Source organism: Phoxinus phoxinus (genome assembly GCF_949152265.1).
Source record: "Phoxinus phoxinus genome assembly, chromosome: 13".
Lineage (NCBI taxonomy): Eukaryota > Metazoa > Chordata > Actinopteri > Cypriniformes > Leuciscidae > Phoxinus > Phoxinus phoxinus.
Genome location: NC_136888.1, coordinates 8,087,539 through 8,114,910, shown reverse-complemented (window position 1 = coordinate 8,114,910; position 27,372 = coordinate 8,087,539). Strand labels below are relative to the sequence as shown.

At 35.6% G+C, this 27,372-nt stretch overlaps 1 long non-coding RNA gene across 1 annotated transcript; it reads left to right on the top strand.

Moving 5' to 3' along the window:
• Positions 1–1,186: 1,186 nt before the first annotated feature.
• LOC307009636 lies at positions 1,187–2,920 on the top strand. The gene is made up of 3 exons (XR_013800085.1): positions 1,187–1,381; positions 1,995–2,076; positions 2,273–2,920. It is a non-coding gene; the product is annotated as an uncharacterized lncRNA (long non-coding RNA).
• Positions 2,921–27,372: the final 24,452 nt, after the last annotated feature.

Sequence of the window (27,372 nt, the reverse complement as noted above, 5' to 3'; positions counted from 1 at the left end):
GAGTATATGTGGAAAGTTCAAGATTCAGAATTTTTTGGCCAGAAATATTTTCCTTGTGTCAAATATGGACTTCTGTATGGGTAATATAACATCACAACTAGTCAATCTTTATGAATAGCAAGCTAACGTTCAGGTACTCTTTGGCCAGGAAGAGTCCAGTAAGTCAAAAAGTGACCTCTGTATACAGAGTTCAAAGACTCTGTATGGCAAATTTTTCATCAAAAGTAGTCTATAACTTTTTTTAAAACTTAGGACCCTTTGACCGGAAATAAGTTCAATAGGTCAGATATGGCCATATATGGCTTATGAAGCATCAGAAGGAGATTGTGAGTGTGTAGAAAGTTCAAGATTGAGGACTCTTTGGCCAGAAATATGTTTATTTGGTCAAATATGGACTTCTGTATGGCTGACGTAATATCAGAAGGTGTTAACGAGAATGTATAGAAGGTGACCGGAAATAAGTTCAATAGGTCAGCTATGGCCATATATGGCTTATGAAGCATCAGAATGAGTCAATGTGTATGTCTCGAAAAATCAAGATGAGGACTCTTTGGCCAAAAATATGTTCAGTAGGTCAAATATGGAATTCTGAATGGCTGATTTAACATCAGGAGTCTCTAAATTTATATAGTTTAAAACCAATTAACCCCCTGGGGTCGGCAATCACGCCGGCGTGATCTGCTCGCTTTTTTTCTTATCAGTGCAAAAGAGATTCAAAATACTTTGTTGGTTTTGATCTTACATTTAAGTGTTTTACATCATTCGATCCAGTTAAGTTTCTATTTTTTTTGTGTATACTCACAATAAAAACAAAGTGTTGTGTCTTTCGCCAAATAAAGAAAAATAAACATGATGCGAGTTCTGCCTTCTCTCTGTCAGGGAAGTCCATTCTGAAACGCGTCCGAAAATGAACTGTAACTCAGCGAATACTTGTCACTCAGGAACGAGACATTTGTCTTTATGAAGCTAGAATTCTCTTCTTTTAAATGAAGTAATTTATATTAAAAAACACATATTCTTAGTTTATATAATCCGTTTGAAACCAAGGAGAGGCGCAGTTTTTCGTTCTCTCTTCATTATTTTTAATGAGCTGATGCCGCCACGCCCCCCGGCGCTATTCACATGCTAATAGTTGAGGTGATCTATACGCATTGCACACGCCCTCCGATCAATGCCATGATGAATACACGCAGTTTCTCGTCAGATTCACGGATAGTTCATCGCGTTTTGAGGATGGCACGCTTCTCCGGTAAAGTCTCTCTTCAGATGATTATGGACAGCGAGGAAGAATTCACTTTTCCTCAGAGAAACGGTTGCATCTCAGACGGAGAACGGCTGCATTTTCAAGAGCGAATTGATCCCACAGAGGATACAAGTTCGAGTAAGTTGTTTAGTGTTTATATAATTCTTTTCTGATTATATAGAACTCATGTGAATTTTCAGACTATATTTTGCGTAATTTTGGTTAGCTTTTGACATCTTACAGGAAAGATTGCCTTACAATATTCCTAACATTCGTATATGGTCGTGTTTCAATGTGATATTACTCTCTATTTGTATTATATTTCAATCCGTTTTGATTAGCTTATGACACTGATTATCATGCTAAAAATACTGACTTTTGCGAATATCTGCTTAGATGTAAATATGATTTCGTGCAAATATATTTCAGCCTCCGGTAAAATGTGATACTGTCTAAATAGCCTACTAGACATTATATTTTTATTTATAAATGTTCGGTTTTGGTTAGCCTATGACACACGCTAAAATATTGCCACAGATGATTGTGAATACAGGTGTAAATGTTTGAAATGTTCTAAATGCGTGCGCAGATAATGGCCATCAACAGCTCGCGATCTATGGCCCATAAATAGATATTTCTCCGTCCTATGGCCCATCAACAGATATATAGACTACATGCATTGTGCGTCCATACCCATTAATCGCCCATCTTTGGGTAATGTATGCTAACACAGTTGTTTTTATTTTTTTAGGAATGTGTTTGCATCACACTCTCCTTCTGCAGCTCAGCAGAGGGACACGCAGGTGTCGTTCAGTTCTCAATCGAGAATGATGGTAAGTGCACAGACGTAATATTTTACTGATGAAATGTAATTGTGTTTACAATATACATAATATACTCGTCATAATATACAAGTAGGGCCTACCTATTCTTGTGTGAAATTACAAAATCGGTTGTCTTTTTCTTAATCCATGGCCATAGTGATTGATAGCGATAATAATACAGTTTCTTTGATTGTGTTATCAACAGATGTGACAATGAACATGTCCAAGCACCGGTCCCGAAGAGAGCCATGGCAAACAAGCAACAGGTCCAAGTCCACCCTGTCATGGAAAACCGAGACTGATGTTGACATGGTTGCACAGACTGCGTGATTCCTGCCCGGGAAACTGGACCGCAAGTGACCTCTGTTGACTCGCATTCGCCCATGAGTCTGTTTGTAACAGTATACACTACCTTTCTTTCTTTTTTTTTAAAGGATGTGTTAAGTTATATTGTTAGGAAAGATTTCTATTTTGAATAAATGCTTTTCTTTTTAATCAGTGAATCCTGAAAAAAATATCACAGGTTATAAAAAAATATTAAGCAGCACAACGGTTTCCAACATTGATAATACCTGATTATCAAATCATGATATTAGAATGATTTCTGAAGGATGATGTGACACTGAAGACTGGAGTAAGGATGCTGAAAATTCAGCTTTGATCAAAGAAATAAATTATATTTTAAAGTATATTAAAATAGAAAATCATTATTTTAAATTGTAATAATATTTCACAATATTACTGTTGTTTCTGTATTTTTTATCAAATAAATGCAGCCATCTTCCAAAAATATTAAAAATACTAAAAATGGTAATGTGTCCAAACGTTTGACTGGTACTATATGTTTATATATGTACGGTAGCACTGTGGTCTTGTGAGGCACAACATTTAGTTCCTCCACATAGAGGAATTACAATAAAAACAGATTAAAAAACAAAACCTTTGAATGTCCTCTCATTCTCAGATTCTCCTCTCTGCCTCACAGCACCTTGATGGGGCATTAGCCATTGGGGGAGTGTCTATTGTCTCCCCTCATTCATATTCATGGACATCAACACCCCTACGCATAAAGCAGTACTGGCACAAAAACTGACTTGCAAAGTTTAAATCATTATATTGTTGTTTTGTGAAAGAGTGATCAGAATGATTTTCACATAATTTTGTAGTAAACATTCTAGCCTACAAGAATGGTAACTCAAAAGTATTGTGCCAAACTATTCAGTATGAGTTATATGGACTCATTGCAGTGACACATTTTTTCCCAAAACTTACTAACCACGCATAATATTTTTCATCAAAAGTAGTCTATAACATTTTTTAAAACTTAGGACCCTTTGACCGGAAATAAGTTCAATAGGTCAGATATGGCCATATATGGCTTATGAAGCATCAGAAAGAGATTGTGAGTGTGTAGAAAGTTCAAGATTGAGGACTCTTTGGCCAGAAATATGTTTATTTGGTCAAATATGGACTTCTGTATGGCTGACGTAATATCAGAAGGTGTTAACGAGAATGTATAGAAGGTGACCGGAAATAAGTTCAATAGGTCAGCTATGGCCATATATGGCTTCTGAAGCATCAGAATGAGTCAATGAGTATGTCTCGAAAAATCAAGATGAGGACTCTTTGGCCAAAAATATGTTCAGTAGGTCAAATATGGAATTCTGAATGGCTGATTTAACATCAGGAGTCTCTAAATTTATATAGTTTAAAACCAATTAAGGACCCTTTGACCAGAAATAAGTTCAATCAGTCAAGATATGGACTTATAAATGGACTTCAATATGAGTAATGAAGCATCAGAAGTTGTCTATGAGTATATGTGGATAGTTCAAGATTCAGAATTTTTTGGCCAGAAATATTTTCATTGTGTCAAATATGGACTTCTGTATGGGTAATATAACATCACAACAAGTCAATCTTTATGAATAGCAAGTTAATGTTCAGGTACTCTTTGGCCAGGAATATGTCCACTAAGTCAAAAAGTGACCTCTGTATACAGAGTTCAAAGACTCTGTATGGCAGATTTTTTATCAAAAGTAGTCTATTTAAAAAAAAAAAAAACTTTTTAGGACCCTTTAACCGGAAATAAGTTCAATAGGTCAGATATGGCCATATATGGCTTATGAAGCATCAGAATGAGTCAATGAGTATGTCTCGAAAAATCAAGATGAGGACTCTTTGGCCAAAAATATGTTCAGTAGGTCAAATATGGAATTCTGAATGGCTGATTTAACATCAGAAGGAGTCTCTAAGTTTATATAGTTTAAAACCAATTAAGGACCCTTTGACCAGAAATAAGTTAAATCAGTCAAGATATGGACTTATAAATGGACTTCAATATGACTAATGAAGCATCAGAAGTTGTCTATGAGTATATGTGGAAAGTTCAAGATTCAGAATTTTTTGGCCAGAAATATTTTCCTTGTGTCAAATATGGACTTCTGTATGGGTAATATAACATCACAACAAGTCAATCTTTATGAATAGCAAGTTAACGTTCAGGTACTCTTTGGCCAGGAAGAGTCCAGTAAGTCAAAAAGTGACCTCTGTATACAGAGTTCAAAGACTCTGTATGGCAAATTTTTCATCAAAAGTAGTCTATAACTTTTTTTAAAACTTAGGACCCTTTGACCGGATATAAGTTCAATAGGTCAGATATGGCCATATATGGCTTATGAAGCATCAGAAAGAGATTGTGAGTGTGTAGAAAGTTCAAGATTGAGGACACTTTGGCCAGAAATATGTTTATTTGGTCAAATATGGACTTTTGTATGGCTGACGTAATATCAGAAGGTGTTAACGAGAATGTATAGAAAGTGACCGGAAATAAGTTCAATAGGTCAGATATGGCCATATATGGCTTATGAAGCATCAGAATGAGTCAATGAGTATGTATTGAAAAATCAAGGTGAGGACTCTTTGGCCAAAAATATGTTCAGTAGGTCAAATATGGAATTCTGAATGGCTGATTTAACATCAGGAGTCTCTAAGTTTATATAGTTTAAAACCAATTAGGACCCTTTGACCAGAAATAAGTTCAATGGCCTGATATGTATATCTATTGGACTTATGAAGCATCAGTAGGAGTCTTTCAGTATGTATAGAAACTTCAAGATTGAGGACTCTTTGGCCAGAAATATTTTCAGTAGGTCAAATATGGAATTCTAAATGGCTGATTTAACATCAAAAGGATTCTCTAAGTTTATATAGTTTAAAACCAATTAAGGACCCTTTGACCAGACATAAGTTAAATCAGTCAAGATATGGACTTCTAAAAAGACTTCAATATGACTAATGAAACATCAAAAGTTGTCTATGATTATGTATGGAAAGTTCAAGATTGAGGATTATTTGGCCAGAAATATGTTCAGTAGGTCAAATATGGAATTTTAAATGGCTGATTTAACATCAAAATGAGTCTCTAAGTTTATATAGTTTAAAACCAATTAAGGACATTTTGACCAGAAATAAGTTCAATCAGTCAAGTATAGACTTCTAAATGGACTTCAATATGGCTAATGAAGCATCAGAAGTTGTCTATGATTATGTATGGAAAGTTCAAGATTGAGGATTATTTGGCCAGAAATATTTTCCTTGAGTCAAATATGAACTTCTGTATGGCTAATATAACATCACAACAAGTCAATCTTTATGAATAGCAAGTTAATGTTCAGGTACTCTTTGGCCAGGAATATGTCCACTAAGTCAAAAAGTGACCTCTGTATACAGAGTTTAAAGACTCTGTATGGCAGATTTTACATCAAAAGTAGTCTATTTTAAAAAAACAAAACTTTTTAGGACCCTTTAACCGGAAATAAGTTCAATAGTTCAGATATGGCCATATATGGCTTATGAAGCATCAGAATGAGTCAATGAGTATGTATAGAAAAATCAAGATGAGGACTCTTTGGCCAAAAATATGTTCAGTAGGTCAAATATGGAATTCTGAATGGTTGATTTAACATCAGAAGGAGTCTCTATGTTTATATAGTTTAAAACCCAATTAAGGACCCTTTGACCAGAAATAAATTCAATCAGTCAAGATATGGACTTATAAATGGACTTCAGTATGACTAATGAAGCATCAGAAGTTGTCTATGAGTATATGTGGAAAGTTCAAGATTCAGAATTTTTAGGCCAGAAATATTTTCCTTGTGTCAAATATGGACTTCTGTATGGGTAATATAACATCACAACAAGTCAATCTTTATGAATAGCAAGTTAACGTTCAGGTACTCTTTGGTCAGGAAGAGTCCAGTAAGTCAAAAAGTGACCTCTGTATACAGAGTTCAAAGACTCTGTATGGCAAATTTTTCATCAAAAGTAGTCTATAACTTTTTTTTAAACTTAGGACCCTTTGACCGGAATTAAGTTCAATAGGTCAGATATGGCCATATATGGCTTATGAAGCATCAGAAGGAGATTGTGAGTGTGTAGAAAATTCAAGATTGAGGACTCTTTGGCCAGAAATATGTTTATTTGGTCAAATATGGACTTCTGTATGGCTGACGTAATATCAGAAGGTGTTAACGAGAATGTATAGAAAGTGACCGGAAATAAGTTCAATAGGTCAGATATGGCCATATATGGCTTATGAAGCATCAGAATGAGTCAATGAGTATGTCTCGATAAATCAAGATGAGGACTCTTTGGCCAAAAATATGTTCAGTAGGTCAAAAATGGAATTCTGAATGGTTGATTTAACATCAGAAGGAGTCTCTAAGTCTATATAGTTTAAAACCCAATTAAGGACCCTTTGACCAGAAATAAGTTCAATCAGTCAAGATATGGACTTATAAATGGACTTCAATATGACTAATGAAGCATCAGAAGTTGTCTATGAGTATATGTGGAAAGTTCAAGATTCAGAATTTTTAGGCCAGAAATATTTTCTTTGTGTGAAAAATATGGACTTCTGTATGGGTAATATAACATCACAACAAGTCAATCTTTATGAATAGCAAGTTAACGTTCAGGTACTCTTTGGCCAGAAAGAGTCCAGTAAGTCAAAAAGTGACCTCTGTATACAGAGTTCAAAGACTCTGTATGGCAAATTTTTCATCAAAAGTAGTCTATAACTTTTTTTAAAACTTAGGACCCTTTGACCGGAATTAAGTTCAATAGGTCAGATATGGCCATATATGGCTTATGAAGCATCAGAAGGAGATTGTGAGTGTGTAGAAAGTTCAAGATTGAGGACTCTTTGGCCAGAAATATGTTTATTTGGTCAAATATGGACTTCTGTATGGCTGACGTAATATTCTGATATTAACGAGGTGTTAACGAGAATGTATAGAAGGTGACCGGAAATAAGTTCAATAGGTCATCTATGGCCATATATGGCTTATGAAGCATCAGAATGAGTCAATGAGTATGTCTCGAAAAATCAAGATGAGGACTCTTTGGCCAAAAATATGTTCAGTAGGTCAAATATGGAATTCTGAATGGCTGATTTAACATCAGAAGGAGTCTCTAAGTTTATATAGTTTAAAACCAATTAAGGACCCTTTGACCAGAAATAAGTTCAATCAGTCAAGATATGGACTTATAAATGGACTTCAATATGACTAATGAAGCATCAGAATTTGTCTATGAGTATATGTGGAAAGTTCAAGATTCAGAATTTTTTGGCCAGAAATATTTTCCTTGTGTCAAATATGGACTTCTGTATGGGTAATATAACATCACAACAAGTCAATCTTTATGAATAGCAAGTTAACGTTCAGGTACTCTTTGGTCAGGAAGAGTCCAGTAAGTCAAAAAGTGACCTCTGTATACAGAGTTCAAAGACTCTGTATGGCAAATTTTTCGTCAAAAGTAGTCTATAACTTTTTTTTAAAACTTAGGACCCTTTGACCAGAAATAAGTTCAATAGGTCAGATATGGCCATATATGGCTTATGAAGCATCAGAAGGAGATTGTGAGTGTGTAGAAAGTTCAAGATTGAGGACTCTTTGGCCAGAAATATGTTTATTTGGTCAAATATGGACTTCTGTATGGCTGACGTAATATTCTGATATTAACGAGGTGTTAACGAGAATGTATAGAAGGTGACCGGAAATAAGTTCAATAGGTCATCTATGGCCATATATGGCTTATGAAGCATCAGAATGAGTCAATGAGTATGTCTCGAAAAATCAAGATGAGGACTCTTTGGCCAAAAATATGTTCAGTAGGTCAAATATGGAATTCTGAATGGCTGATTTAACATCAGAAGGAGTCTCTAAGTTTATATAGTTTAAAACCAATTAAGGACCCTTTGACCAGAAATAAGTTCAATCAGTCAAGATATGGACTTATAAATGGACTTCAATATGACTAATGAAGCATCAGAATTTGTCTATGAGTATATGTGGAAAGTTCAAGATTCAGATTTTTTTGGCCAGAAATATTTTCCTTGTGTCAAATATGGACTTCTGTATGGGTAATATAACATCACAACAAGTCAATCTTTATGAATAGCAAGTTAACGTTCAGGTACTCTTTGGCCAGGAAGAGTCCAGTAAGTCAAAAAGTGACCTCTGTATACAGAGTTCAAAGACACTGTATGGCAAATTTTTCATCAAAAGTAGTCTATAACTTTTTTTAAAACTTAGGACCCTTTGACCGGAAATAAGTTCAATAGGTCAGATATGGCCATATATGGCTTATGAAGCATCAGAAAGAGATTGTGAGTGTGTAGAAAGTTCAAGATTGAGGACACTTTGGCCAGAAATATGTTTATTTGGTCAAATATGGACTTTTGTATGGCTGACGTAATATCAGAAGGTGTTAACGAGAATGTATAGAAAGTGACCGGAAATAAGTTCAATAGGTCAGATATGGCCATATATGGCTTATGAAGCATCAGAATGAGTCAATGAGTATGTCTCGAAAAATCAAGATGAGGACTCTTTGGCAAAAAATATGTTCAGTAGGTCAAATATGGAATTCTGAATGGCTGATTTAACATCAGAAGGAGTCTCTAAGTTTATATAGTTTAAAACCAATTAAGGACCCTTTGACCAGAAATAAGTTCAATCAGTCAAGATATGGACTTATAAATGGACTTCAATATGACTAATGAAGCATCAGAAGTTGTCTATGAGTATATGTGGAAAGTTCAAGATTCAGAATTTTTTGGCCAGAAATATTTTCCTTGTGTCAAATATGGACTTCTGTATGGGTAATATAACATCACAACAAGTCAATCTTTATGAATAGCAAGTTAACGTTCAGGTACTCTTTGGTCAGGAAGAGTCCAGTAAGTCAAAAAGTGACCTCTGTATACAGAGTTCAAAGACTCTGTATGGCAAATTTTTCGTCAAAAGTAGTCTATAACTTTTTTTTAAAACTTAGGACCCTTTGACCAGAAATAAGTTCAATAGGTCAGATATGGCCATATATGGCTTATGAAGCATCAGAAGGAGATTGTGAGTGTGTAGAAAGTTCAAGATTGAGGACTCTTTGGCCAGAAATATGTTTATTTGGTCAAATATGGACTTCTGTATGGCTGACGTAATATCAGAAGGTGTTAACGAGAATGTATAGAAAGTGACCGGAAATAAGTTCAATAGGTCAGATATGGCCATATATGGCTTATGAAGCATCAGAATGAGTCAATGAGTATGTATAGAAAAATCAAGATGAGGACTCTTTGGCCAAAAATATGTTCAGTAGGTCAAATATGGAATTCTGAATGGCTGATTTAACATCAGAAGGAGTCTTTAAGTTTATATAGTTTAAAACCAATTAAGGACCCTTTGACCAGAAATAAGTTCAATCAGTCAAGATATGGACTTATAAATGGACTTCAATATGACTAATGAAGCATCAGAAGTTGTCTATGATTATATGTGGAAAGTTCAAGATTCAGATTTTTTTGGCCAGAAATATTTTCCTTGTGTCAAATATGGACTTCTCTATGGGTAATATAACATCACAACAAGTCAATCTTTATGAATAGCAAGTTAACGTTCAGGTACTCTTTGGCCAGGAAGAGTCCAGTAAGTCAAAAGGTGACCTCTGTATACAGAGTTCAAAGACTCTGTATGGCAAATTTTTCATCAAAAGTAGTCTATAACTTTTTTTAAAGGACCCTTTGACCAGAAATAAGTTCAATAGGTCAGAGATGGCCATATATGGCTTATGAAGCATCAGAAGGAGATTGTGAGTGTGTAGAAAGTTCAAGATTGAGGACTCTAAAATATTACGAAATGGGAAATAAAGCAAGTCGCCTGTTGGCTTTTCAATTGCGGAAAAAGCAAAATAGCAGGATGGTTCACAAAATAAAAAGCCCAGAGAGTGACAAAATCCTAACACAACCTGCCGATATTACAGAGGCTTTTGCCACGTACTATACACGGGTTTCTGTGCAACGTCATCACGTAGATGCGCGCGCATCTAAGAGGCAGAAAGCAACAGTCTTTACGGCTATATCTAGCAGAAGCAGAGATGACGCGGAGCTGTTGTGCTGTAAACTAACCTAAATGCATAGGGTATGTCATGTTTTTATGATTCGCAAACTTAGTTGGACAATTTCATACTAGTCAACTAACTAACTTTTTACATAATGTTATATTAATATGCAAATGAAACACAAGCAAACAGATTCATCTCTGAAATTGCAGTTTATTATTGAGTCAACAAGAATTTACAAACAATGCGAAATCTACGTTAATTACAATGTTCTTTTACAGAACTCGGCATAACATATAGCGGTCTTGCCTCTTGGATGCGCGCGCATCCGGTATTGTTTGTATACAAGAAACCTGTGTATAGAAAGTTATATGAAGAGCAGTCGGATCCACAAAAAAAAGACAAAATGGAATCTTTTTTCAGATCCATCAAGTTGGCAAAACTAACATCAGAAGAGGCTAACATAATGTCTCTGCCAATATCAGAAATAGAAATACGAGATAATATTTTAAACCTTAAAAATAATAAATCTCCAGGTACAGATGGTTTTCCTGGGGAATACTACAAAACATTTATAGATGACATGACCCCAATCTTGTGTAAAGTATATAACTATGTACTGGAGAAGGGAGATCCACCTGGATCGTGGTCAGAAGCAATAATAAGTGTTATCCACAAAGAAAACAAAGACCCAACCCAGTGTACATCTTATCGTCCAATTAGCCTCCTATGCGTTGATCTTAAAATTCTTACCTCCATTATAGCAAAAAGAATACAAAAGTGCATACATAAATTAGTAAAACCGGATCAAACCGGGTTTATTAGTAATAGACAGGGAGTGGACAATGTCAGGAGGGCTTTAAACTTGCAATCCATCGCAGCCAAAAGGAACACGCCTTCAATGCTTCTCAGCTTAGATGCTGAGAAGGCATTTGATAGGGTTGATTGGACTTTTCTACAACAGACTCTCAGATATATGGGCTTCAGTGACACATTTATTAAATGGATAGGTATATTTTATAAAAACCCGAAATATAGAGTCAGAGTAAATGGGCATTGCTCTAATTTCTTTCCATTGGGACGTGGCACCCGGCAGGGGGATTCTTTATCTCCTTCTTTATTTGCCTTAAGCATAGAGCCATTGGCGGAATTAATAAGGACAAACCCTCTCATACTGGGTATTCCTGATGAGGGAATGTCTCAACACAAACTAGCGTTATTTGCGGATGATATTTTGTTATTCTTAGAACGCCCCATGGTTTCTATTCCTGCACTTTTAAACAGTCTTAATAGTTACGGTGCAGTTTCAGGATATAAAATAAATACAAATAAATCTGAAGCAATGATGATAAGTGGTGAATGGCCTCAACAATTAGACAAATTGGTATCCTTAAGGAAATCCAAACAGGGATTTAGATATTTAGGTGTTATTTTGACACCAAAACCAGCACAACTGTATTCCTCCAATTTTTACAAACTAGTCAAAGAGATCAACCAAGATATAAGTAGGTGGGATATGCTGCCTTTGTCACTTTTTGGCCGAATAGAGTCAGTAAGGATGAATATTCTACCTAGACTCCTTTTTTTGTTTCAATCTTTGCCTATCCATGTACCACAATCAACGCTTAAGCTTCTTGAAAAACGTATATCACAATTTATATGGCAAAATAGGAGACCCAGAATACGGCTAAAAATATTGATGGCAAGTAAAGAAAAAGGAGGACTGGGTCTACCTAATCTTAAAATGTATTACTGGGCAGCTCAACTTAGAGCAATAGTGGCATGGGTGACTAAAGATGAAGAGAATGGGTGGATATCCATAGAGCAGAATTCTTTAAAAGGGATATCACTATCTACTCTTCCATTTCTTAGTCGGCAGGCACAAAAAAAAATTAAAATTAATAATATTTGGGTCAAGCACACACTAAAGGTCTGGAATTGGGCTCAGAAACAGTTAAAGGGGTCTAGGGCTCTATCTAGGGCAATGCCCATTCTTGGAAACATTGAGTTTCTCCCATCTGTGACAGACCTAGCATACAGAAGATGGGCGGAAAAGGGGTTGGTCACTATAAATCAGTTGTTTGAAAACAACACACTACGAGCATTTTCACAATTGCAAGAAAAGTTTGATTTGCCCTCAAATGACTTTTATAGGTTTCTACAAATAAGACATTACATCACAAAGCACACAGATTGGGAAAGTCTTAAAAAAGATCCAACCGATGTTGAACGGTATTTTATACATATTTCTCAACAAGTGATATCAACAAGGCGTCAAGTATCACATATTTATAAGAGTCTTATGAAAGACACATCAGACAACACTCTTCATATTAAAAATGAATGGGAAATGGAACTTAATACAATTATAGAGGATGAAACATGGGAAGACATATGTAGGGCAAGTCATACAGGGATTGGGAGTCAAATGTGGAAAGAATTTGATTGGAAGATGAAGATTAGATTCTTTAGGACTCCTCTCAAGGTATCAATGTTTAAAAACAATGCCCCCAACATCTGCTGGAGGAACTGTGGCAGGGTGGGGGATCATACACATATATTCTGGGATTGTTCTGTGATACAGACATACTGGAAAGACATTAAAGAGGAAGTGGACAAAATTTTCAGGATGGATTTTCCTTTGGACCCTTTATTTTTTTTACTGGAGAAAATACCTGAAAACTTGCTTTCTAAGGATCAACGCCACATGTTACATATTCTGTTAATGATTGCAAGAAAAATGATCACTATTAACTGGTTGAAGCCTAGCCCTCCTACAAAAGCCCAGTGGATACAAAAAGTCAAGCAGGTCCGTACAATGGAAAATATGACTGCTATTTTACAGATGAAAGTACCAGTGTTTGTAAGAAGATGGAACCCTGTCATTATCGGCCTTGACTTAGAATAATAGCGTAAACATACTGTGTTATTTAACGATGTATTTACCATGCTTCTAGGCGGTAAATATATGTCCTGAACGTAGCTCAACCATAAGGTGACCTCCATGTAATTTTTATGTTTATTTATTTTTTATTATTTATTTTTATTTTTATTTTTTGTTGTTCTATTGTGTTTTGTATGTGTTTTATGTGTTCTGTTGCTGTACTGTATAAATTGCCAGCAATGTTTACTTTTGGCAATAAAGTTCAAAAAAAAGATTGAGGACTCTTTGGCCAGAAATATGTTCATTTGATCAAATATGGACTTCTGTATGGCTGACGTAATATCAGAAGGTGTTAACGAGAATGTAAAGAAGGTGACCGGAAATAAGTTCAATAGGTCAGATATGGCCATATATGGCTTATGAAGCATCAGAATGAGTCAATGAGTATGTCTCGAAAAATCAAGATGAGGACTCTTTGGCCAAAAATATGTTCAGTAGGTCAAATATGGAATTCTGAATGGCTGATTTAACATCAGAAGGAGTCTCTAAGTTTATATAGTTTAAAACCAATTAAGGACCATTTGACCAGAAATAAGTTCAATCAGTCAAGATATGGACTTATAAATGACTTCAATATGACTAATGAAGCATCAGAAGTTGTCTATGAGTATATATGGAAAGTTCAAGATTCAGAATTTTTTGGCCAGAAATATTTTCCTTGTGTCAAATATGGACTTCTGTATGGGTAATATAACATCACAACAAGTCAATCTTTATGAATAGCAAGTTAACGTTCAGGTACTCTTTGGCCAGGAAGAGTCCAGTAAGTCAAAAAGTGACCTCTGTATACAGAGTTCAAAGACTCTGTATGGCAAATTTTTCATCAAAAGTAGTCTATAACTTTTTTTAAATCTTAGGACCCTTTGACCGGAAATAAGTTCAATAGGTCAGATATGGCCATATATGGCTTATGAAGCATCAGAAGGAGATTGTGAGTGTGTAGAAAGTTCAAGATTGAGGACTCTTTGGCCAGAAATATGTTCATTTGATCAAATATGGACTTCTGTATGGCTGACGTAATATCAGAAGGTGTTAACGAGAATGTAAAGAAGGTGACCGGAAATAAGTTCAATAGGTCAGATATGGCCATATATGGCTTATGAAGCATCAGAATGAGTCAATGAGTATGTCTCGAAAAATCAAGATGAGGACTCTTTGGCCAAAAATATGTTCAGTAGGTAAAATATGGAATTCTGAATGGCTGATTTAACATCAGAAGGAGTCTCTAAGTTTATATAGTTTAAAACCAATTAAGGACCCTTTGACCAGAAATAAGTTCAATCAGTCAAGATATGGACTTATAAATGACTTCAATATGACTAATGAAGCATCAGAAGTTGTCTATGAGTATATGTGGAAAGTTCAAGATTCAGAATTTTTTGGCCAGAAATATTTTCCTTGTGTCAAATATGGACTTCTGTATGGGTAATATAACATCACAACAAGTCAATCTTTATGAATAGCAAGTTAACGTTCAGGTACTCTTTGGCCAGGAAGAGTCCAGTAAGTCAAAAAGTGACCTCTGTATACAGAGTTCAAAGACTCTGTATGGCAAATTTTTCATCAAAAGTAGTCTATAACTTTTTTTAAATCTTAGGACCCTTTGACCGGAAATGAGTTCAATAGGTCAGATATGGCCATATATGGCTTATGAAGCATCAGAAGGAGATTGTGAGTGTGTAGAAAGTTCAAGATTGAGGACTCTTTGGCCAGAAATATGTTTATTTGGTCAAATATGGACTTCTGTATGGCTGACGTAATATCAGAAGGTGTTAACGAGAATGTATAGAAGGTGACCGGAAATAAGTTCAATAGGTCAGCTATGGCCATATATGGCTTATGAAGCATCAGAATGAGTCAATGAGTATGTCTCGAAAAATCAAGATGAGGACTCTTTGGCCAAAAATATGTTCAGTATGTCAAATATGGAATTCTGAATGGCTGATTTAACATCAGAAGGAGTCTCTAAATGTATATAGTTTAAAACCAATTAAGGACCCTTTGACCAGAAATAAGTTCAAACAGTCAAGATATGGACTTATAAATGGACTTCAATATGAGTAATGAAGCATCAGAAGTTGTCTATGAGTATATGTGGAAAGTTCAAGATTCAGAATTTTTTGGCCAGAATTTTTTTCCTTTTGTCAAATATGGACTTCTGTATGGGTAATATAACATCACAACAAGTCAATCTTTATGAATAGCAAGTTAACGTTCAGGTACTCTTTGGCCAGGAAGAGTCCAGTAAGTCAAAAAGTGAACTCTGTATACAGAGTTCAAAGACTCTGTATGGCAAATTTTTCATCAAAAGTAGTCTATAACTTTTTTTAAATCTTAGGACCCTTTGACCGGAAATAAGTTCAATAGGTCAGATATGGCCATATATGGCTTATGAAGCATCAGAAAGAGATTGTGAGTGTGTAGAAAGTTCAAGATTGAGGACTCTTTGGCCATAAATATGTTCATTTGATCAAATATGGACTTCTGTATGGCTGACGTAATATCAGAAGGTGTTAACGAGAATGTAAAGAAGGTGACCGGAAATAAGTTCAATAGGTCAGATATGGCCATATATGGCTTATGAAGCATCAGAAGGATATTGTGAGTGTGTAGAAAGTTCAAGATTGAGGACTCTTTGGCCAGAAATATGTTTATTTGGTCAAATATGGACTTCTGTATGGCTGACGTAATATCAGAAGGTGTTAACGAGAATGTATAGAAGGTGACCGGAAATAAGTTCAATAGGTCAGCTATGGCCATATATGGCTTCTGAAGCATCAGAATGAGTCAATGAGTATGTCTCGAAAAATCAAGATGAGGACTCTTTGGCCAAAAATATGTTCAGTAGGTCAAATATGGAATTCTGAATGGCTGCTTTAACATCAGAAGGAGTCTCTAAATGTATATAGTTTAAAACCAATTAAGGACCCTTTGACCAGAAATAAGTTCAAACAGTCAAGATATGGACTTATAAATGGACTTCAATATGAGTAATGAAGCATCAGAAGATGTCTATGAGTATATGTGGAAAGTTCAAGATTCAGAATTTTTTGGCCAGAAATGTTTTTCTTGTGTCAAATATGGACTTCTGTATGGGTAATATAACATCACAACAAGTCAATCTTTATGAATAGCAAGTTAACGTTCAGGTACTCTTTGGCCAGAAAGAGTCCAGTAAGTCAAAAAGTGAACTCTGTATACAGAGTTCAAAGACTCTGTATGGCAAATTTTTCATCAAAAGTAGTCTATAACTTTTTTTAAATCTTAGGACCCTTTGACCGGAAATAAGTTCAATAGGTCAGATATGGCCATATATGGCTTATGAAGCATCAGAAGGAGATTGTGAGTGTGTAGAAAGTTCAAGATTGAGGACTCTTTGGCCATAAATATGTTCATTTGATCAAATATGGACTTCTGTATGGCTGACGTAATATCAGAAGGTGTTAACGAGAATGTATAGAAAGTGACCGGAAATAAGTTCAATAGGTCAGATATGGCCATATATGGCTTATGAAGCATCAGAATGAGTCAATGAGTATGTCTCGAAAAATCAAGATGAGGACTCTTTGGCAAAAAATATGTTCAGTAGGTCAAATATGGAATTCTGAATGGCTGATTTAACATCAGAAGGAGTCTCTAAGTTTATATAGTTTAAAACCAATTAAGGACCCTTTGACCAGAAATAAGTTCAATCAGTCAAGATATGGACTTATAAATGGACTTCAATATGACTAATGAAGCATCAGAAGTTGTCTATGAGTATATGTGGAAAGTTCAAGATTCAGAATTTTTTGGCCAGAAATATTTTCCTTGTGTCAAATATGGACTTCTGTATGGGTAATATAACATCACAACAAGTCAATCTTTATGAATAGCAAGTTAACGTTCAGGTACTCTTTGGTCAGGAAGAGTCCAGTAAGTCAAAAAGTGACCTCTGTATACAGAGTTCAAAGACTCTGTATGGCAAATTTTTCGTCAAAAGTAGTCTATAACTTTTTTTAAAACTTAGGACCCTTTGACCAGAAATAAGTTCAATAGGTCAGATATGGCCATATATGGCTTATGAAGCATCAGAAGGAGATTGTGAGTGTGTAGAAAGTTCAAGATTGAGGACTCTTTGGCCAGAAATATGTTTATTTGGTCAAATATGGACTTCTGTATGGCTGACGTAATATCAGAAGGTGTTAACGAGAATGTATAGAAAGTGACCGGAAATAAGTTCAATAGGTCAGATATGGCCATATATGGCTTATGAAGCATCAGAATGAGTCAATGAGTATGTATAGAAAAATCAAGATGAGGACTCTTTGGACTCTTTGGTCTATAACTTTTTTTAAAGGACCCTTTGACCAGAAATAAGTTCAATAGGTCAGAGATGGCCATATATGGCTTATGAAGCATCAGAAGGAGATTGTGAGTGTGTAGAAAGTTCAAGATTGAGGACTCTAAAATATTACGAAATGGGAAATAAAGCAAGTCGCCTGTTGGCTTTTCAATTGCGGAAAAAGCAAAATAGCAGGATGGTTCACAAAATAAAAAGCCCAGAGAGTGACGAAATCCTAACACAACCTGCCGATATTACAGAGGCTTTTGCCACGTACTATACACGGGTATGCAACGTCATCCCCGTAGATGCGCGCGCATCTAAGAGGCAGAAAGCAACAGTCTTTACGGCTATATCTAGCAGAAGCAGAGATGACGCGGAGCTGTTGTGCTGTAAACTAACCTAAATGCATAGGGTATGTCATGTTTTTATGATTCGCAAACTTAGTTGGACAATTTCATACTAGTCAACTAACTAACTTTTTACATAATGTTATATTAATATGCAAATGAAACACAAGCAAACAGATTCATCTCTGAAATTGCAGTTTATTATTGAGTCAACAAGAATTTACAAACAATGCGAAATCTACGTTAATTACAATGTTCTTTTACAGAACTCGGCATAACATATAGCTAGTGTTGGGTTCGAGTCCACCTTTGTCGAGTCCGAGTCGAGTCCAAGTCCTTAACAACCGAGTACAAGTCCAAGTCCGAGTACAAAGAGGGTCGAGTCGGACTTGAGTCCGAGTCCTTAACATCCGAGTCCGAGTCGAGTCCGGCCGAGTCCACAAAGATTTAAATGATTTGAAATTGACCTTTCACAAAGACCCGCCCCTCTTGGTTACTGTTGCTATGTCCGACAAGCCATTCCTCTCTCACTCCACATGTTCTCGGTCGGAGCAAAGAGGACACTAACAATGTGCCAACAGACAGAGCAGGGTACTTTTGGTTTGAAATAAAGTCTCAGCTTTCAATTTTTTTAATTTTTATGAAATTCAAACGATAAATACTGTTTTGTGGTGCTTTAATGTGTAGGCCTCAGTTCAAGCAGCACGTGAACTGATAATCTCTTCTAGTTATAGCACAAATTTCTAAAAAAGAAATCAATACACACTATTTTTCAAGTTCAAGTCCACTGCCTTTAATCTACTAACTGATTTGGTTTGTTTGTCGAACAAAAATGGCGTGTATCTGCATTATAATTGGTCAGATCGCCTGTCAATCAAATCCCGGCGAAAGGTCTCAACACTGAGCTCTTAAATTAATATTTTAAACCTTACAAAATGATTGCAATGTATAGTTACAGTCATACGTTTACCTATTGTACATCTTTTAGAATCTGCAAGGTAATGCTTAATAATGCAACACGATGCATTAAGAGCCAGGGGTAAACTTTTGAGCAAGATGATGATGTTTAAATTTTTCTTATTGTGTTGTACATGCTAATATCTTATTTAGCCTCTGAAGGGTTGGACTAAATTAATGAATGCATTTTTAAACAAATAAGACCAATTTACACCAATGATCCAGTTCAAAAGTTTACACCTCTTGACTCTTAATGGATGCTTCCTTCTTGTGCATCACTAAATGTTTGCAGGGTTTGTAATAGTTGTGTATGAGTCCCTCAGTTATCACCAGTGTGGAAATATGGATCTTACAATCATAGTCACTGCTAGTAAGGAGTCAAATATGCAGAAGATGCTGGAAAAGCAAAGAATGTGCAGGAGCTGGATGATTTTTCCTCAACCATTAAAAAAAAAAGAAGAAAAAAAAGTTCTGGATCATTCAGGTAATGACACAATATTAAAATCGAGCCTATGTAATTTGTCTTTATTTTGTGTTTGTATTGTATTTAGGCTATTAAACATCTGTTATGTGAAAAAGCTTTTTCAGGGCAGTACTAAATAGAAACAATGTGTATGATCCGTCTTATTAAAAAACATATAAAAATAACATTTTGGAGATTCTGCAAGGAGTATGTAAACTTATGACTAAAGTATAAATGCAACAAAAATGATAACATTATTAGACGCCAAAATGTTGCTATGGTTATCACGTTCTTATGTTGCTATGTGTCAAATCATCGCAATTTCATGACTCAAAGGACAAAAATTAAGTGGATTCAATCCCACATTTAAATGCAGTTATCACTATTTATAATTTACAGTGTGAATGTAACCACTGGTCCTCTAGAAGTATGAAAAACAAAACTCAACAGCGCTCCCTTTAAGCCATCACTTACCGCGTTCGGCACTCTCCCTAAAACTCTCGTCATAAACACTGACTGAAGTTGTCCGCACTGCACAGTGAATATCTTATTTATATTGCGTCTAGAGAGACTTTGTTGTTTATGAGGGGATTTGCGAAAGGATAAAGCTCGTGCTGATTCTAAACATACATTTTGAGCGAATTATTCGCATGCGGACTCTAAAACGCCTCTGATTTGCCACTGATTTTATGCACTTAACTGTGATTGGCTACAATGCTCAACGCTGAAACAACGTTGTTTCGTTTCGTTTTTAAATAAATCTGACACGTTTTGTGTCATCCAGTGCCCGGACTCGACTGGACTCGGACATTTTTCCGAGTCTAAAATGTCCCGAGTCTGTGTCAAGTCCGAGTACAAATTCATTCGAGTGCGTGACAAGTCCGAGTCCATTCAAAATTGGACTCGAGACCGGACTCGAGTCCGAGTCCGAGTTCGAGTACCCCAACTCTACATATAGCGGTCTTGCCTCTTGGATGCGCGCGCATCCGGTATTGTTTGTATACAAGAAACCTGTGTATAGAAAGTTATATGAAGAGCAGTCGGATCCACAAAAAAAAGACAAAATGGAATCTTTTTTCAGATCCATCAAGTTGGCAAAACTAACATCAGAAGAGGCTAACATAATGTCTCTGCCAATATCAGAAATAGAAATACGAGATAATATTTTAAACCTTAAAAATAATAAATCTCCAGGTACAGATGGTTTTCCTGGGGAATACTACAAAACATTTTTAGATGACATGACCCCAATCTTGTGTAAAGTATATAACTATGTACTGGAGAAGGGAGATCCACCTGGATCGTGGTCAGAAGCAATAATAAGTGTTATCCACAAAGAAAACAAAGACCCAACCCAGTGTACATCTTATCGTCCAATTAGCCTCCTATGCGTTGATCTTAAAATTCTTACCTCCATTATAGCAAAAAGAATACAAAAGTGCATACATAAATTAGTAAAACCGGATCAAACCGGGTTTATTAGTAATAGACAGGGAGTGGACAATGTCAGGAGGGCTTTAAACTTGCAATCCATCGCAGCCAAAAGGAACACGCCTTCAATGCTTCTCAGCTTAGATGCTGAGAAGGCATTTGATAGGGTTGATTGGACTTTTCTACAACAGACTCTCAGATATATGGGCTTCAGTGACACATTTATTAAATGGATAGGTATATTTTATAAAAACCCGAAATATAGAGTCAGAGTAAATGGGCATTGCTCTAATTTCTTTCCATTGGGACGTGGCACCCGGCAGGGGGATTCTTTATCTCCTTCTTTATTTGCCTTAAGCATAGAGCCATTGGCGGAATTAATAAGGACAAACCCTCTCATACTGGGTATTCCTGATGAGGGAATGTCTCAACACAAACTAGCGTTATTTGCGGATGATATTTTGTTATTCTTAGAACGCCCCATGGTTTCTATTCCTGCACTTTTAAACAGTCTTAATAGTTACGGTGCAGTTTCAGGATATAAAATAAATACAAATAAATCTGAAGCAATGATGATAAGTGGTGAATGGCCTCAACAATTAGACAAATTGGTATCCTTAAGGAAATCCAAACAGGGATTTAGATATTTAGGTGTTATTTTGACACCAAAACCAGCACAACTGTATTCCTCCAATTATCACAAACTAGTCAAAGAGATCAACCAAGATATAAGTAGGTGGGATATGCTGCCTTTGTCACTTTTTGGCCGAATAGAGTCAGTAAGGATGAATATTCTACCTAGACTCCTTTTTTTGTTTCAATCTTTGCCTATCCATGTACCACAATCAACGCTTAAGCTTCTTGAAAAACGTATATCACAATTTATATGGCAAAATAGGAGACCCAGAATACGGCTAAAAATATTGATGGCAAGTAAAGAAAAAGGAGGACTGGGTCTACCTAATCTTAAAATGTATTACTGGGCAGCTCAACTTAGAGCAATAGTGGCATGGGTGACTAAAGATGAAGAGAATGGGTGGATATCCATAGAGCAGAATTCTTTAAAAGGGATATCACTATCTACTCTTCCATTTCTTAGTCGGCAGGCACAAAAAAAAATTAAAATTAATAATATTTGGGTCAAGCACACACTAAAGGTCTGGAATTGGGCTCAGAAACAGTTAAAGGGGTCTAGGGCTCTATCTAGGGCAATGCCCATTCTTGGAAACATTGAGTTTCTCCCATCTGTGACAGACCTAGCATACAGAAGATGGGCGGAAAAGGGGTTGGTCACTATAAATCAGTTGTTTGAAAACAACACACTACGAGCATTTTCACAATTGCAAGAAAAGTTTGATTTGCCCTCAAATGACTTTTATAGGTTTCTACAAATAAGACATTACATCACAAAGCACACAGATTGGGAAAGTCTTAAAAAAGATCCAACCGATGTTGAACGGTATTTTATACATATTTCTCAACAAGTGATATCAACAAGGCGTCAAGTATCACATATTTATAAGAGTCTTATGAAAGACACATCAGACAACACTCTTCATATTAAAAATGAATGGGAAATGGAACTTAATACAATTATAGAGGATGAAACATGGGAAGACATATGTAGGGCAAGTCATACAGGGATTGGGAGTCAAATGTGGAAAGAATTTGATTGGAAGATGAAGATTAGATTCTTTAGGACTCCTCTCAAGGTATCAATGTTTAAAAACAATGCCCCCAACATCTGCTGGAGGAACTGTGGCAGGGTGGGGGATCATACACATATATTCTGGGATTGTTCTGTGATACAGACATACTGGAAAGACATTAAAGAGGAAGTGGACAAAATTTTCAGGATGGATTTTCCTTTGGACCCTTTATTTTTTTTACTGGAGAAAATACCTGAAAACTTGCTTTCTAAGGATCAACGCCACATGTTACATATTCTGTTAATGATTGCAAGAAAAATGATCACTATTAACTGGTTGAAGCCTAGCCCTCCTACAAAAGCCCAGTGGATACAAAAAGTCAAGCAGGTCCGTACAATGGAAAATATGACTGCTATTTTACAGATGAAAGTACCAGTGTTTGTAAGAAGATGGAACCCTGTCATTATCGGCCTTGACTTAGAATAATAGCGTAAACATACTGTGTTATTTAACGATGTATTTACCATGCTTCTAGGCGGTAAATATATGTCCTGAACGTAGCTCAACCATAAGGTGACCTCCATGTAATTTTTATGTTTATTTATTTTTTATTATTTATTTATTTTATTATTTTTTGTTGTTCTATTGTGTTTTGTATGTGTTTTATGTGTTCTGTTGCTGTACTGTATAAATTGCCAGCAATGTTTACTTTTGGCAATAAAGTTCAAAAAAAAGATTGAGGACTCTTTGGCCAGAAATATGTTCATTTGATCAAATATGGACTTCTGTATGGCTGACGTAATATCAGAAGGTGTTAACGAGAATGTAAAGAAGGTGACCGGAAATAAGTTCAATAGGTCAGATATGGCCATATATGGCTTATGAAGCATCAGAATGAGTCAATGAGTATGTCTCGAAAAATCAAGATGAGGACTCTTTGGCCAAAAATATGTTCAGTAGGTCAAATATGGAATTCTGAATGGCTGATTTAACATCAGAAGGAGTCTCTAAGTTTATATAGTTTAAAACCAATTAAGGACCATTTGACCAGAAATAAGTTCAATCAGTCAAGATATGGACTTATAAATGACTTCAATATGACTAATGAAGCATCAGAAGTTGTCTATGAGTATATATGGAAAGTTCAAGATTCAGAATTTTTTGGCCAGAAATATTTTCCTTGTGTCAAATATGGACTTCTGTATGGGTAATATAACATCACAACAAGTCAATCTTTATGAATAGCAAGTTAACGTTCAGGTACTCTTTGGCCAGGAAGAGTCCAGTAAGTCAAAAAGTGACCTCTGTATACAGAGTTCAAAGACTCTGTATGGCAAATTTTTCATCAAAAGTAGTCTATAACTTTTTTTAAATCTTAGGACCCTTTGACCGGAAATAAGTTCAATAGGTCAGATATGGCCATATATGGCTTATGAAGCATCAGAAGGAGATTGTGAGTGTGTAGAAAGTTCAAGATTGAGGACTCTTTGGCCATAAATATGTTCATTTGATCAAATATGGACTTCTGTATGGCTGACGTAATATCAGAAGGTGTTAACGAGAATGTAAAGAAGGTGACCGGAAATAAGTTCAATAGGTCAGATATGGCCATATAAGGCTTATGAAGCATCAGAATGAGTCAATGAGTATGTCTCGAAAAATCAAGATGAGGACTCTTTGGCCAAAAATATGTTCAGTAGGTCAAATATGGAATTCTGAATGGCTGATTTAACATCAGAAGGAGTCTCTAAGTTTATATAGTTTAAAACCAATTAAGGACCCTTTGACCAGAAATAAGTTCAATCAGTCAAGATATGGACTTATAAATGACTTCAATATGACTAATGAAGCATCAGAAGTTGTCTATGAGTATATGTGGAAAGTTCAAGATTCAGAATTTTTTGGCCAGAAATATTTTCCTTGTGTCAAATATGGACTTCTGTATGGGTAATATAACATCACAACAAGTCAATCTTTATGAATAGCAAGTTAATGTTCAGGTACTCTTTGGCCAGGAATATGTCCACTAAGTCAAAAAGTGACCTCTGTATACAGAATTCAAAGACTCTGTATGGCAGATTTTTTATCAAAAGTAGTCTATTTAAAAAAAAAAAAAAACTTTTTAGGACCCTTTAACCGGAAATAAGTTCAATAGGTCAGATATGGCCATATATGGCTTATGAAGCATCAGAATGAGTCAATGAGTATGTCTCGAAAAATCAAGATGAGGACTCTTTGGCCAAAAATATGTTCAGTAGGTCAAATATGGAATTCTGAATGGCTGATTTAACATCAGAAGGAGTCTCTAAGTTTATATAGTTTAAAACCAATTAAGGACCCTTTGACCAGAAATAAGTTCAATCAGTCAAGATATGGACTTATAAATGACTTCAATATGACTAATGAAGCATCAGAAGTTGTCTATGAGTATATGTGGAAAGTTCAAGATTCAGAATTTTTTGGCCAGAAATGTTTTTCTTGTGTCAAATATGGACTTCTGTATGGGTAATATAACATCACAACAAGTCAATCTTTATGAATAGCAAGTTAACGTTCAGGTACTCTTTGGCCAGGAAGAGTCCAGTAAGTCAAAAAGTGAACTCTGTATACAGAGTTCAAAGACTCTGTATGGCAAATTTTTCATCAAAAGTAGTCTATAACTTTTTTTAAATCTTAGGACCCTTTGACCGGAAATAAGTTCAATAGGTCAGATATGGCCATATATGGCTTATGAAGCATCAGAAGGAGATTGTGAGTGTGTAGAAAGTTCAAGATTGAGGACTCTTTGGCCAGAAATATGTTCATTTGATCAAATATGGACTTCTGTATGGCTGACGTAATATCAGAAGGTGTTAACGAGAATGTAAAGAAGGTGACCGGAAATAAGTTCAATAGGTCAGATATGGCCATATAAGGCTTATGAAGCATCAGAATGAGTCAATGAGTATGTCTCGAAAAATCAAGATGAGGACTCTTTGGCCAAAAATATGTTCAGTAGGTCAAATATGGAATTCTGAATGGCTGATTTAACATCAGAAGGAGTCTCTAAGTTTATATAGTTTAAAACCAATTAAGGACCCTTTGACCAGAAATAAGTTCAATCAGTCAAGATATGGACTTATAAATGACTTCAATATGACTAATGAAGCATCAGAAGTTGTCTATGAGTATATGTGGAAAGTTCAAGATTCAGAATTTTTTGGCCAGAAATATTTTCCTTGTGTCAAATATGGACTTCTGTATGGGTAATATAACATCACAACAAGTCAATCTTTATGAATAGCAAGTTAACGTTCAGGTACTCTTTGGCCAGGAAGAGTCCAGTAAGTCAAAAAGTGACCTCTGTATACAGAGTTCAAAGACTCTGTATGGCAAATTTTTCATCAAAAGTAGTCTATAACTTTTTTTAAATCTTAGGACCCTTTGACCGGAAATAAGTTCAATAGGTCAGATATGGCCATATATGGCTTATGAAGCATCAGAATGAGATTGTGAGTGTGTAGAAAGTTCAAGATTGAGGACTCTTTGGCCAGAAATATGTTTATTTGGTCAAATATGGACTTCTGTATGGCTGACGTAATATCAGAAGGTGTTAACGAGAATGTATAGAATGTGACCGGAAATAAGTTCAATAGGTCAGCTATGGCCATATATGGCTTATGAAGCATCAGAATGAGTCAATGAGTATGTCTCGAAAAATCAAGATGAGGACTCTTTGGCCAAAAATATGTTCAGTAGGTCAAATATGGAATTCTGAATGGCTGATTTAACATCAGAAGGAGTCTCTAAGTTTATATAGTTTAAAACCAATTAAGGACCCTTTGACCAGAAATAAGTTCAATCAGTCAAGATATGGACTTATAAATGACTTCAATATGACTAATGAAGCATCAGAAGTTGTCTATGAGTATATGTGGAAAGTTCAAGATTCAGAATTTTTTGGCCAGAAATATTTTCCTTGTGTCAAATATGGACTTCTGTATGGGTAATATAACATCACAACAAGTCAATCTTTATGAATAGCAAGTTAACGTTCAGGTACTCTTTGGCCAGGAAGAGTCCAGTAAGTCAAAAAGTGACCTCTGTATACAGAGTTCAAAGACTCTGTATGGCAAATTTTTCATCAAAAGTAGTCTATAACTTTTTTTTAAAACTTAGGACCCTTTGACCGGAAATAAGTTCAATAGGTCAGATATGGCCATATATGGCTTATGAAGCATCAGAAGGATATTGTGAGTGTGTAGAAAGTTCAAGATTGAGGACTCTTTGGCCAGAAATATGTTTATTTGGTCAAATATGGACTTCTGTATGGCTGACGTAATATCAGAAGGTGTTAACGAGAATGTATAGAAGGTGACCGGAAATAAGTTCAATAGGTCAGCTATGGCCATATATGGCTTATGAAGCATCAGAATGAGTCAATGAGTATGTCTCGAAAAATCAAGATGAGGACTCTTTGGCCAAAAATATGTTCAGTAGGTCAAATATGGAATTCTGAATGGCTGATTTAACATCAGAAGGAGTCTCTAAATGTATATAGTTTAAAACCAATTAAGGACCCTTTGACCAGAAATAAGTTCAAACAGTCAAGATATGGACTTATAAATGGACTTCAATATGAGTAATGAAGCATCAGAAGTTGTCTATGAGTATATGTGGAAAGTTCAAGATTCAGAATTTTTTGGCCAGAAATGTTTTTCTTGTGTCAAATATGGACTTCTGTATGGGTAATATAACATCACAACAAGTCAATCTTTATGAATAGCAAGTTAACGTTCAGGTACTCT